Source organism: Pipistrellus kuhlii, unplaced genomic scaffold (assembly GCF_014108245.1).
Source record: "Pipistrellus kuhlii isolate mPipKuh1 unplaced genomic scaffold, mPipKuh1.p scaffold_m20_p_1, whole genome shotgun sequence".
NCBI classification, from domain to species: Eukaryota; Metazoa; Chordata; class Mammalia; order Chiroptera; family Vespertilionidae; genus Pipistrellus; species Pipistrellus kuhlii.
This window is the reverse complement of record NW_023425404.1, coordinates 301,141-314,373: the sequence shown is the minus strand read 5'-3', so window position 1 is coordinate 314,373 and position 13,233 is coordinate 301,141. Positions and strand designations below refer to the sequence as shown.

Genomic DNA, 13,233 nt, shown 5'->3' with positions numbered 1-13,233 from the left:
TCACCTTGGAGAAGCTCTGCCCGGCGCTCTTGGCCTGTGGCCTGAGCGAATCGTGTTCCTCGAAGCACTCTGCCCACACACATCAGCCAGCACTCAGTCCGTGCTGTGAGCTCCGGGACCTGGAGCAGGGACTGACACAGAGGAGGTCCCTGCCCTCATGGCGCTTACACGCCTAGGCAGGTGGGAGGAAGAGACCAACAGGAAAAGGCTGGACAGAGGTCAGGGTGTGCGGAGAAGACGCACGACGGGGTGACTGGACGGCCACTCGAGATGGGTGGTCAAACCAGGCAGAGCCTCCAGGGAGACGTGGGTGGTGAGACTGAGTCGGCCGTGCCAATGGCTGAGCGGAGAACACTGGCTCAGCGTGCGGCGGGCCCTGGGGTGGGAACACAGCTGGTGCGTTCCGGGAAGAGCGAGAAGGCCAGGGCGGCTGGAGCAGAGGGAGCCATTGGGGTGGGGACAGTCGGAGAGGTGGGTAAAAGCAGACCTTGACATTCTCCTATTTTGTGGTAAAAAGTGTGGCATCATCTTTGGGATATGAAGGGGGCTTAAGGAGGGGGATGAAATGATCTGATTTGGGTTTGGAAAAGCTCCCTGTCTGTCGTGAGGAGAATGAGCTCGAGGCTGGAGCCAGGCAGAGGCGAGAGCAGAAATGGTTAGAAGGCCACTGTGGCAATCTGGTGAGAGGTGACAGACACAGACAGGGGGGTGAGGCAAGAAACGGTGTGAAAAGGGAGTAAGGGACTGGGTGAGGGCAGTTTGGACTGAAGGTGCAGTAAACAGAGTTGTCTATGTCCCAGTTGCTGGAATCCAGGGCATAATTAAGTTTAGGACCAGGCCGTGGGAGGATTATCTGGGAGGACACAGGGGGGTCCTTAGAAGAGGGAAGCAGGAAGGACCGGGTCAGAGAGGAGCTGTGGTCACAGACACTGGAGGATACTCAGCTGCTTGCTTTAAAGATGGAGGAGGTGCCGTGAGCCGAGGGCAGGTGGGCAGCCTGCAGGGGCTGGGAAAGGCCTGGGCAGAGCCTCCCCAGAGCCTCCTGCTGATGCCCATGTTAGCCCAACAAGACCCCCATTTCCAACGCCGACCCCCCGAACTGTCAGAAAACAAATCTGCCTTGTTTTAAACCAGCAGATGCGTGCCAGGACAACAGGAAGCCAATGCATTGGGGATGAGGAAGGAGGGGGGTTGAAGATGAGCTCTGGGTTTCAGGTTGCACGTGGTGTGAACAGTGGCACCATCCTGCCATTGACGGAGGCGAGGAGGAATAAAACCAAGAGTTCTGCTCTGACCAAGTGAAATGGCATTCGACATCCAAGTACAGAACTCGTCAGTGGGTGGAGGAGACTGAGCAGGGGGCCGAGGCAGAGAAACCCAGGGCCGTCTCTGTGACAGAAACCAAGGTTAGGAAGTTTCCGAAAGAGGGAGAGCTCCAGTGGGTTAATAGCAACTGACTCCTAAGGCAGAGGAGAGAACAAACAGTCATTACACATGGCAATTAGTTGGTCAGAGGGTGACCTTGGCATCAGAAGTCTCGGGATGCCCAAGTGACAGAGGCGAGCCCGAAGAGGCTTTGCTAAGAGGATCAGGGAGCCGGGCAGCCGGGCGGCAGTGAGCAGCCAGGGGCGGTTAATGGAGGTTCAGCAGGAAAGTCCAGGCCTCGGTGCTCGCTGCAGGGGGGAGGCAGGGACGCGGCCAGGAGAGAGAAGAGACAGCCGTAGCAGCGACACCCTGAGAGGGTGAGGACAGGGGATTCCAAGCGGAAGGGAAGGAGGGGCTGTGGCCTCTGAAAGGAACTGAAACCTCGGGGGGAAGCAGGGGTCGGAAATGAGCGGGTTTCCTAATTGTTTCTGTTTCCTCGATAAAGAATGAGGCAAGGTCATGAGCGAGGAGAGACAGGATGGCATCCAGAGGAGGTGAGAGGTCTCAGAAGGGAAAGGAGCAGCTGAGATGGGCATTCTGGAAAGTGGGGATCCAAACAGACTGGGAGAATGGCAGTGCCATTGCAGTCATTGGTCGCCAAGTGTAAGGGGCCAGCAAGGCCGGGGGCTCACCTCTGGCAGCAGGGGGAGGGGGCAGTGGGGAGGCAGAGCTGGGTGTAACTAGGCACCGGCACTGGCAAGCTCCAGAATGTTCTCCTGAGAAGGACACACGCTGCAACTAGAAAATATCGATTAGTTGTCCCCATACCTGATTTTTTAATACATATATATATACACATATATATATACATATATATACATATATATATATATATATATATATATATATATATATATATATACTTTTACTGATTTCTGAGAAGAATGGAGGGGACAGATAGAAACATCAATGATGAGAGAGGATCATCGATCAACTGCCTCCTGCATGCCCCCTACTGGGAACTGAGCCTGCAACCCGGGCATGTGCTCTTGACTGGAATCAAACCCGGGACCCTTCAGTACACAGCCTGATGCTCTATCCACTGAGCCAAGCTAGCCAGGGACCCCATACCTGATGTAAAATGTAAATGATATCATGTCACCCTCCCCTCAACCCCCCCCCCCCCAATGGCTCCCATCTCATCCAAAGTGAAAGCCAAATCCTTGTGACGGACCACCTGGCCCTGACGTCAATCCTCTCGTCCTCACATTCATGCTCTACCCGGACTGCTTGGCGCAGAGCAGGTGTTCCCTGTGCACTTCTCTTCTTCCTTCACGGACGGGACCCACCCAGTGCCTTCGCCTCTGGAGACTCAGCCCCTCCCGGAGGTGCCAGTGCAGGCGGAGGGATGTGGGGGGTGAGGGGGGGCTTGATTGCTGAGCGAGACCCAAGCCTCGGCATCTCCGCCTCAGGGCCTCACTGCTCCCCCTCCACCACCTCAGTTCAAACTCTGACCCAGTGGGAGGACCTGGCCTGGCTCTTTGGAATTCTTGACTGAAAGGCAAAGATGGCAAAAGTCAAAGATTAAAGAGCTCAAGACAAGTTGGCAGGAATGATATTTTGAGAAAATCTTGGTAGTTGGAGTCCAGGCTTCGAGCCAGAGCCTCCTCCCATGTCCACACACCATGCAGACGCTGGCAGGCGGGGACGGGAGAGTCATGTGCGGGACAGAAGACAGTCACTCTGCTGCCCTGGCCACACATGTGCGCCTGCACACGTACACACACACACACACGCACACACACACATAGATACATACTTCCCCTGGAGAAACCAGCCCAAAGAAAGGAAAGGTAGCTGGGAAGTCGTCAGCCTGCTGTTGGCTGGGCCTGTCCCCAGAGCGAGAAGTGCAGGAAGTGACTCTGGCGGGGCAGGGGGCACGTTATCAGGCCGGCCCAGGAGGCTGGGAAACGGCTCTTTGCGGAAGTCAGCTCCACACAGGCAAGTTAAATGCACACCCACACGATCACAGACCACTTTTTGAAAAGTCAAAGCCCCAGCCCGGTCCCTGCCCTCGAGAGGCGTGGTCTGAGGGGAGACAGGAAGGACCCCCAGGTACACTCAGGAGGGTGTGGGAAGCAAGTGAGGTCTGAGCTGGGCCTGCGGCATGTCTCCAAGTGGGACTCCAGGCAGAAGGGAGACCAGACACACTGGTGTGTGTGGTGGGCAGGGGCAGGGGCAGGGGCAGGGGCAGGAAGAAGGCGATCACAGGGAGTGGACAGCTGGGAAGGGCCTGGGAGACCTACCTCTCCAGCCTTCAGGACAGAGACTCAGCACAGAGCTGCCTCCCTTGGCCCGGTGGCCGGAGAGAGAAAAGTGGCATTTCCTGCAGGTCCCTGGGCTTGGCACCCCTGCCAGCATCCCCTCACCGGCTGGCACTCCTCCAAGGCTGGCTGCAAGGGCCAGAGACAGCAGGTCCCCACGGGAGCCAGGGCTCACAGCAAAGGGGCTGAGCCAGCCGTACGCGAGGGGAGAAGAGAGACAAGGAAGGGCAGCAGAGGGACCGGAATCTTGTCCTGAAAAGGCCACTCAGCAAGTGCCCACCCTCCAGTTCCACCAGAAACAGGACGAGGTCACAGGCAGTCAGGCAGCCCAAACAGCAATCCATCACAGCCAGGATTCACGCGGAGTCCTGCAGGCAGGGCCATGGCCAGTCACCCTCAGGGCAACACCAAGACTGAGATGGGGAACCATGCCCTGGTGGGCACGCCCTCCAGTGGGCCTCCGTACCCTCGTCCCTCTGCCGCCCTCGCCTGATGACATGTATGCCACGTCTCTAGGTGCTGGATTTGAGCACAAGGACGGTCTTAGTGACCTCTGCCTTCACAGTCCTCGGGAAAGGGGCTGGCACGCAGGAGGTGCTCAGTAGGTGTTTGATGAGCAAATGAATCCAACTCAACTCCTTAAGGGCAGAGGCCAAGCTGTCCATTGAACAATGACTCGAGTGCCTATTGTGTTCCAAACATGTTATTGTTGGTGCTGATTTAACAAACAAGAGAGTACAAATATCCCTGTCTCCGAGGCCCACGTCCCAGGGGTCTCATTCATTTGCATCCTCCTTACACACCTCCGCACCCCATGCCGGGCTCCCTGGAGTGGTGAATGGCTGGCTGGCAGAGTTCAGGGATGGCTGTCAGAGCCGGTTGAAGCCCTGGCTGTGCATTTACTAGTCCTGTGACCCAGCTTCAGGCCTCAATCACAGTCCAGCAGGTCAGGAACCCCACCCCTCAGCACATCTCTGCTGTTCTGGTTCTTATTGTTATCCTGCCCGCTTCCCCTCTCCCTGTGAGGGACGGAATAGCAGGACACCCTCCTTCCACACACAATACTCCTGATTCAGGGCTGCTTCCGGTATCGCTGGTGCTGGAAACTTCATTATCTCACTCACTCCTCAAAACAACCTTTGCAACAGAGAGTGGGGCTCCGAGAGGATAAGTAACTCATCCGAGGCCGGACAGCAGTAAGTGGCTGAGCAGGAATCGAACCCGGGTCTGACATGGCCAGGTGCACTGGCTTCTGCTACACCTCCCTCTGCCTAACAGGGCGAACTACTGTTCTGCTATCCAGGACGGCGGGGGTCCCCCGGATGCGGGCCTTGCTTTCAGGGTTAAAATCACGAAAGTCTCAGGACAACTAAGATGAGTCAGTTACCCTACAGCCACTCTCCCCCAAGACCCTCCTCGGGGCTCCCTGCCAGGCCTCACCCATTGCCACACAAGCCCACCCTGGTCTCAGCCCCGGGAACTCAGGGGCTCCTTGCGGCCTTGTTCCCCGCAGGCTGCAGGGGCACACTCTGCCCCGCGCCTTGGACAGTCACGGCCAGAGTTTGCTCCCGGAAGACCTTGTGCCACAACCACCTGGTGAACAATCCTGCTTCCTGGTGGACAGCCCCGCTAAGACCTCCTGAAGCAGACGCTCGGGCCCAGCCTGGGAATCTGAGCTGCGGAGCGGCCCAGGTGACCGCTCTGAGCTGTAAGCTTCCTGTGGCAGGTGAGCTGTTCACTCCGTGTTTTTGGGGGGTACAGGGCTCCCCTCACAGGAGGTGCTCATTAAATGCTAAGGATGGAGGTCGAGGGCAGCAGCTTCCAGACCTGCCTGGTCACACAAATCACCCGAGGCTTCCTTTAAAAATGCAGATTTCACCCTCGCTGGTTTGGCTCCGTGGACAGAGCGGCGGCCTGCGGACTGAAGGGTCCCGGGTTCAATTCCAGTCAAGGGCACACACCAGTTGCAGCCACGTGCAGAAGGCAACCAATCAATGTGTCTCTCCCACATCGATGTTTCTCTCTGCCTGTCCCCCAGCCCTCCTTTCTACTCTCTCCAAAAATCAATGGCAAGATATCCATGGGTGAGGATTAACAACAACAAAAATTTTTGAAAACAAAAATGCAGATTTCTAGCCTTCATCTGGGACCCAGGGACTCACCCCTGAGGATGAGAGGTCTGAGAATCCCTGATGCCCAGGCTCCCACGGCCAGGCTCCTCCGAGCATGTCCACGGACCAGCAGCTCACCCCCCACCGGCTGCATCTAGACATGGGGCAACCTGGACTCTAACAAGCCGGCATGGCGATTCTGAGATGGAGCGAGTTTATAAAAACACCAGTGAGAGAGGAGGAATGGTGGAAGTAGAAGCAGAAGTGGGCGAGGCTCCAACTCAAAGAATGTCTCCGAGCCTCAGTCTACTCCGTTTCTCCTGCAGCTGCTCCGGTGACGGACTGGGGCCCGTGCAAACGTCCGTGTCCAGAGTCCAGTGCACAGCAGACGCTGGAGAAATGCTTATTCATCCTCCGTACCCACTGGCACTATTTTAGCACCCGTGCCGTCAGGAACACTAAGGTTCCCGAGGATCAAGTGATGTGCACAAGGGCACGCAGAGGACAGAGGCCGGGACTCCGGCTCCCGGCCTGGCAGGCCTCTGAGAGGACCGGGACACATCTGTTCTGTCTGGTTCTGGCACCTCCACCAGAGCAGGGACAGACAACGCCGGACGGCGGCAGAGGCTGTAGCCAGGCCGTTAGGTTTCCTGTGGCTTGTGGCTTCTCTCTATATTTTCTGTGGCGCAGTCTGATCCATCTGCCAGACTCTGCTCACCCTGGCTTGGCGGCCCATGGGGATGGTCTGGGGATGCCTCAGAGAAACCTCTTCTCCCTTTCTGGCTTCTCAGACAAGTCAAAGGCCTGCAGCCCGGCGGCATCTGCCAAGCGTGAGGTCACCCAGGGGGGCAGGAATCCACCCTCGTGAGGTCAGGGTGAACCGGGAGGGGAGGCCTGACCGAGTGCCCGGTGCGGCACCGCCCGGCAGTTACTCCGGGGAAGTAAACGGTGCACCGGTGAGAATGGCTTCAGCAGCAAGGGAGGGCCTAGCACCTGACTCTGCGGCTTCGACCAGGAGGTGCTGATTATCTCTCCTAACAGGCAGCCCAGGGCAGGTCGGCGATGTGACGGGGGGCCGTGTTCTCCTTGTCTCTGTGCCACCACTCTCCCCAGGCCGGCCTCACCCCTGGGCCGGGTGCACTCACGATGGCTGCAGCTCCAGGCCTCAAAACCATGAACCATTTCCAGAGGACCATTCTCCTTCCCTCTTTTTCTTCTTTTTTTTTTTTTTTTTTTTTTTTTAGTATGTTTCAGAGAGGAAGGGAGAGGGAGAAAGAGGCAGAAACATCAATGATGACAGAGAATCATGGATCGGCTGTCTCCTGCATTCCCTCCAACTGGCACCTGCCACTGTCAGGAATCAAGCAGGGTTCATAAGTCCTGGTTCATAAGTCCAAGCTCAACCACTGAGCCACCTTGGCGGGGCCATCCCTCTTCCCTCTTATGCAAGTATACGTCACTCTTAACCATGAGTAAATCCTTCCCAGAAGCCCCTTCCAGAGCAAATGTACATATCTCATTGGCTAAAATTAAGGCACAGGCTCATCCCTCAACCAATCACAGGCAAGGGGGCAGGCCGAGAGCCCACCTCCAATAAAACATATGATACATGGCAGATGGGGGCTGAAAGTTGAACAAACTCGGCCAAAACCGGTTTGGCTCAATGGATAGAGTGTCGGCCTGTGAACTGAAGGGTCCCGGGTTCGATTCCGGTCAAGGGCATGTACCCTGGTTGCAGGCACATCCCCAGTAGGGGGGTGTGCAGGAGGCAGTTGGTCAATGTTTCTCTCTCATCGATGTTTCTAGCTCTCCCTTCCTCTCTGTAAAAAAACAATAAAATGTATTTTTAAAAAGAAAAAGAAAGTTGAACAAACTCTCTGTCAGGAGGCGCAGTCAGGAGGGAGGAAGATGAGTGCAGGTGGAAAATGCTGGGCTGACAACCAGGGACCCCCCCCCCCCCACCGGCCAGCGGACACTCCCCGGATGGCAGCAGCCCCAAAGGTAAACACCGTCCCTGCAGGACACCACTTCTCAGGGGCAGTCCTCGCCTGCACTTGGGCCCTCCGCCTGCTTTCCTTCCTGAGGCCTGTGCCAGCTCAGAGGCCTCCCCTCGGAGTCTGTGGGCCGATCAACACAACACGCCAAGGATGGGCTTGGAGCCCAATGGCTCATGAAAGCAGAACCAGGATCCCTGTCCTGTGAGGCTGGTCACCACAGTGAGGCGAGGCACGTGCCCAGGGAGGCGATGTGAGGAGGGCAAACAGCCCTGAACCGGGGAATGGGAGACCACACCCACCACTATGAGACGCAGCCAACAGCCTCTTAAACACAGTTAGGTGGTTTTTGTTTTCGTTTTTCATCCGGTCCTTACAACTACCCTACAGATTTGGCACTATTTTTTTTTAAATATATTTTATTGATTTTTAACAGAGAGGAAGGGAGAGGGATAGAGGGTTAGAAACATCGATGAGAGAGAAACATCGATCAGCTGCCTCCTGCACACCTCCTACTGGGGATGTGCCCGCAACCAAGGTGCATGCCCTTGGCCGGAATCGAACCTGGGACCCTTGTGTCCGCTCTATCCACTGAGCCAAACCAATTAGGGCAAATTTGTCACTATTATTACAGGTTCACAATCCTTATCCATAATTTATGAAATCTAGAATTCTCTAAAAACCAAAAGCTGTTAACTTACTGGGCAGCAAAACCTCAACTGAATCAACATGCTGCTATTTATAGGCTATGTGTCCCTTTTGCAAGGATGTTCCTATGTTTTGATACAAAAATACTGATGTGTTTTATTAGGAAGGGCTGCCCCGGACCCCACTGGGAGTGTCACATAACGTCCGGAATATGTACCATTATTCTGAAGATTTCTGCATTCTTTTAAAAAAAATAATGTTAATTGAATTTTTAGAGCGAGAGGAAGGCAGAAAGAGAGAGAAATATCAATGTGAGAGTGAAACACCGATCAGCTACCTACTGCATGCCCCCAACCGGGGATTAAGCTGTAACCCAAGCATGTCCCCTCATCGGGAATCGAACTGGCGATCTATCAGCACATGGGATGATGCCCAACCCACTGAGCCACACCAGCCAGGGCTGAAAATTTCTGGATTCTGAAACATAGGTGGCCCCAAGGGTTTCAGAAAAGGGATTTGGGGAGGGGAGGGGTGTGGCAACACAGTACCTATAGGGTTTCTCCAATGAAGTTACTCTCTTGGTTAGGAAACCACAGAGCCAACCACCCTTCACGCTGACACAACTGAACCCTGGGGCCAGACCTCGGACCCACGCTGCCTGCTTCTGCCACTCGCTGGCTGGTGGCTTACAGGAAGACACCTCCCTCTCGGGACCTGTATTCTCATCTGTCAGATGGGGAGGCTGAACTACATCCGTGGATTTTGTTTTTTGAGCCTATGAGTTGTCCCTTCAAGGGAAACTTTCCTGAGAAGTGTACTGCTCCAGGGAGTGAGACCTGCCCACCAGCCAGCAGGACCCAAAAGCATGTTCCGGTGGGGTTCCGCCACAGCACAGTTTGAAAACTGCTATACAGCCCTGGACGGTGTGGCTCAATGGGCTGAGCATCATCCCATGCACCAAAGAACTACGAGTTCGATCACCAGGAGGCAGCCAATCGATTTTTCTTTCTTGCGTCGACGTTTTCATTCTCACGCTCCCCCCATCCCTTCTCTCTCTAAAATCAATTAAAAAATAATAATATATATATGTATGTATATATAATATATTGTATATATGTATATGTATGTATATATGTGTGTGTGTATATATATGTATGTATATATATAGCCGAAACCGGTTTGGCTCAGTGGTAGAGTGTCGGTCTGCGGACTGAAAGGTCCCAGGTTCGATTCCGGCCAAGGGCATGTACATTGGTTGCGGGCACATCCCCGGTAGGGGGTGTGCAAGAGGCAGCTGGTCGATGTTTCTCTCTCATTGACGTTTCTAGCTCTCTATCCCTCTCTCCTCCTCTCTCTAAAGAATCAATAAAATATATATATATATTTTTTTAAATATATTTTATTGATTTTTCACAGAGATGAAGAGAGAGGGATAGAAAGTTAGAAACGTCAATGAGAGAGAATCATCGACCAGCTGCCTCTTGCACACCCCCTAATGGGGATGTGCCCGCAACCAAGGTACATGCCCTTGCCGGGAATCGAACCTGGGACCTTTCAGCCCGCAGGCCAATGCTCTATCCACTGAGCCAAACCGGTCCCGGCAATAAAATATATTTTTTTAAAAAAAGAAAGAAAATGACTTAGGTTAAAAAAAATACATACATACATATATATATATATATATATATATATATATATATATATATGTATATATATGTATATGAAAAGAAAACGGCTATACAATGTGGTCTCTCAGGTCCCATCTGGTTCTGACAATGTAGGATTGTCTTCTTTGAGGCAAACAATCTTTCCTGTGAAGCAAGGACAGGCGGGAGGATCCGAACCAGACCTGCCAGGCGGGCAGGCTTCTGGCCTGCAGAGAGCCTCCAGCGCCAGCCCCGGAGGGAAGACAATAACCAGGTGAGTGAGCGGACCCAGGAGGCCCTCCAGGCGGGGGAGGGGGGGGGGGGGCTGATCGAGGGAAGGAATGTCAGAAATCCTCCTCCCTCCCCATTCAGAGCCTGACAGGCCTCCAAACAGGAGCTGGGGGGAACGTTGAGCAGGCCTGGCCCCTCTGTGTGAGGCCACAGGTCACAGCCCTTCCGTCCTGACTGCAGTGACCATGAGCTCCAATGCCCACTGAGAGCCATCCGTTGTTCCTGTCAAATTAGTGAGTGTTTTGAATTTAAAAATCAGGCTGCATGGTCTGCCACAAAAGCATGTCCTACAACAGGACAGAGATCTGAAAGCGGGGTGATTGCCCCAGGAAGGTCAGGACGGAGGGTCACGGGGGTCCTGGTGTCTGAGGGCAGGGGACTGCTATTCCCGGGGGTCATTCTAAACCAGAGAGCCACCGTCTCACCCGGGACTCTCAGTTAAACCTCTTCCTTGTTTCCAAAGGAGACCCTGCGGCCAGCCCACCATTAACTGCCCCCTCTTTTTACATCTATGTTTTTATTGATTTCAGAGAGAGGAATGGAGAGGGAGAGAAAGACAGAAACATCAACGAACGATGAGAGAGAATCATCGATGCGCTGCCTCCTGAACACTCCCTAACTGGGGATCGAGCCCGAAACCTGAAGCCTGGGCGTGGGACCTGATTCCTGACCGGGAGTCAAACTGTGACCTCCTGGCTCATGGGTCAACGCTCAACCACTGAGCCACACCAGTCGGACCCAAGGTAGGCTTTTCATCCCCATTCTAAGATGAGGATACTCGGGCTCGGATAATCTTAATATTATAAACACGGCATTAACTCACTTTCCTTATTCTAAGCAATAGATGCTTTAGCTTAAGGATTTTCTCAAATCCGCCCAGAACTTGAGGTCCAAAGGATCTAAGGAGGGGCTGATGCCCCCAAGGCCAGGAGGAAGGCCCACGACGGGTTCAAGGGAGCCCCTATCAGCCAAAGGAAGGAAAAGAACTTCCTTCAAACATTTCTCTGAACCCCAAAGGAGTGGCCACAATAATTCTGTTTCTACTTCATCTTTTTCTTTGCTTCTCTCTTTTTAAATCTTCCTGAGCAATCTCTTAGACCTTTTCAGGTCTGGTGACCTTCTGCCATCCATGGCTGCTGCCCACCATGTGGGTTCTGGGGCAGGAATCTCTCTCTTGTGAGTTTCCCAAAACCAGCCTTGCACTCAGACCCATGGACCACAATGCCCCTCACAACTCACTTCCATTAATGACGGTGGCTCAGGCCCCAGGACAAGGCCCCGGGAAGGGAGACGAGTCCAGAGGGCCGTGAAGGTCAGATAGGCCCATGGCACCGGAAGCCCATTTCTTTTTAAAAAAATATATATATTTTTTATTGATTTTTTACAGAGAGGAAGGGAGAGGGATAGAGAGGCAGAAACATCCATGAAAGAGAAACATCAATCAGCTGCCTCCTGCACACCCCCTACTGGGGATGTGCCCGCAACCAAGGTACATGCCCTTGACCGGAATCGAACCTGGGACCTTTCAGTCCACAGGCTAACGCTCTATCCACTGAGGGTGGGAAGCCCATTCCCCCTCATTCCAGAGACCACTGTGGTTGGAGCCGCCCTTCTCCCCCTACCCATCCCTCTCAGCTGCGTTAATGCCTCTGTTTGCTTTAAATCGCAAACTATCTGAAGGCACCCTACTTATCAATTCCCGTATTTATCGTCCGACTCCTCAAAGGAGGGTAAGCTTACCAGCTTAGGGGCTTGGCCAGTGGTGGGCCCGCATATGCTGGCTGAATAAAGGAGCAAATAAAGCAGGAAGCAAGTGGCTCTCACGGGAAAAACCCAGGGGCCTCACCAATGAACCCGTTTAATCCTAGCGTGGTCATCCAACACCCTCAAGGTATTACCTGCCCGCGTAGCTGGGAAGCGACAAAGCAAACCCAACTCCAAGAAGAAACGAGAAAACGCTGCAGGTAAGAAGAGGAGAGGCGAAAGGACACGCCCGAGGGCCTCCCAGGAAGGACAGGGTCCCACTGCCAGGGGCGCCCACGGGACCGAACGCCCTCCCCTCCGGTGATGGCTTCACCGCAAAGCATCGATCCTTCCGTTCCCCCCAGCAGGCTGAGCCCAGGCAGGGCTGGGCCTCCTCCATGTCCCTGCCTCGGTCCTGACACCTGCATTCGCCCAGGAAGAAACCTACTCAGAGCATGGTGGGGAGGGGCTCCCGCGGCCGAGAGTACGCACAACCAGTCCTTATTTCGAGGCAAGAAGACCATGAAAAGCACACACGTGAGCCATTCCTGAAGAGGACATGTGACATCCGCTCTCCGCGTCCGGGTCCTTTGAGGTGAGAAGGTCGGAAACAGTGCGGCTGCCCTTCCGTGCAGCGCTGTCCCTCATGCATTCCTTCCTTCACGCCTTTGTTCGGGCCTCAGGAAGCCGGAGGTGAGCCGGGACAAAACCTCTGCCCTCTCACCGGTCCGCCCCGCCGGGGCCTGTGGATTTGGCAGGTGCCAACAGACAAGCAGATACCAACAGCACTTGCTTCCAAAACAAATAAGACCAAGCGGGGTGGCGATGCTGGGACACGGGCTTTTCCGATGCGATTTGGATTTCGTTGGGGACAAGCACCAGTCCAGGCAGCGGGGTCACGGGCTGACTCCAGGCACCAGGTTCCCGCTCAGTGACCCCCACAGACCCCGCTCCCCTCGGCTCCAAGGCCCTCACCAGCCAACCCCATTCCCCAGCATTCCTCAACCACATTCCCACCTCTCTCTCCAGCGCTGTCCCCCCCCCTGACTCCCTGCCTCTATTTCCCCAGTCTGTATCCCTAAACCTGGCTCCCTAGGTCCACAGCTTGCAC

At 54.5% G+C, this 13,233-nt stretch overlaps 1 protein-coding gene across 6 annotated transcripts in view; it reads right to left on the bottom strand.

Moving 5' to 3' along the window:
* Window positions 1-13,233, bottom strand: part of TTC7B (tetratricopeptide repeat domain 7B) — a 177,888-nt gene that overhangs the window by 163,855 nt on the left and 800 nt on the right. The window lies entirely within an intron of this gene.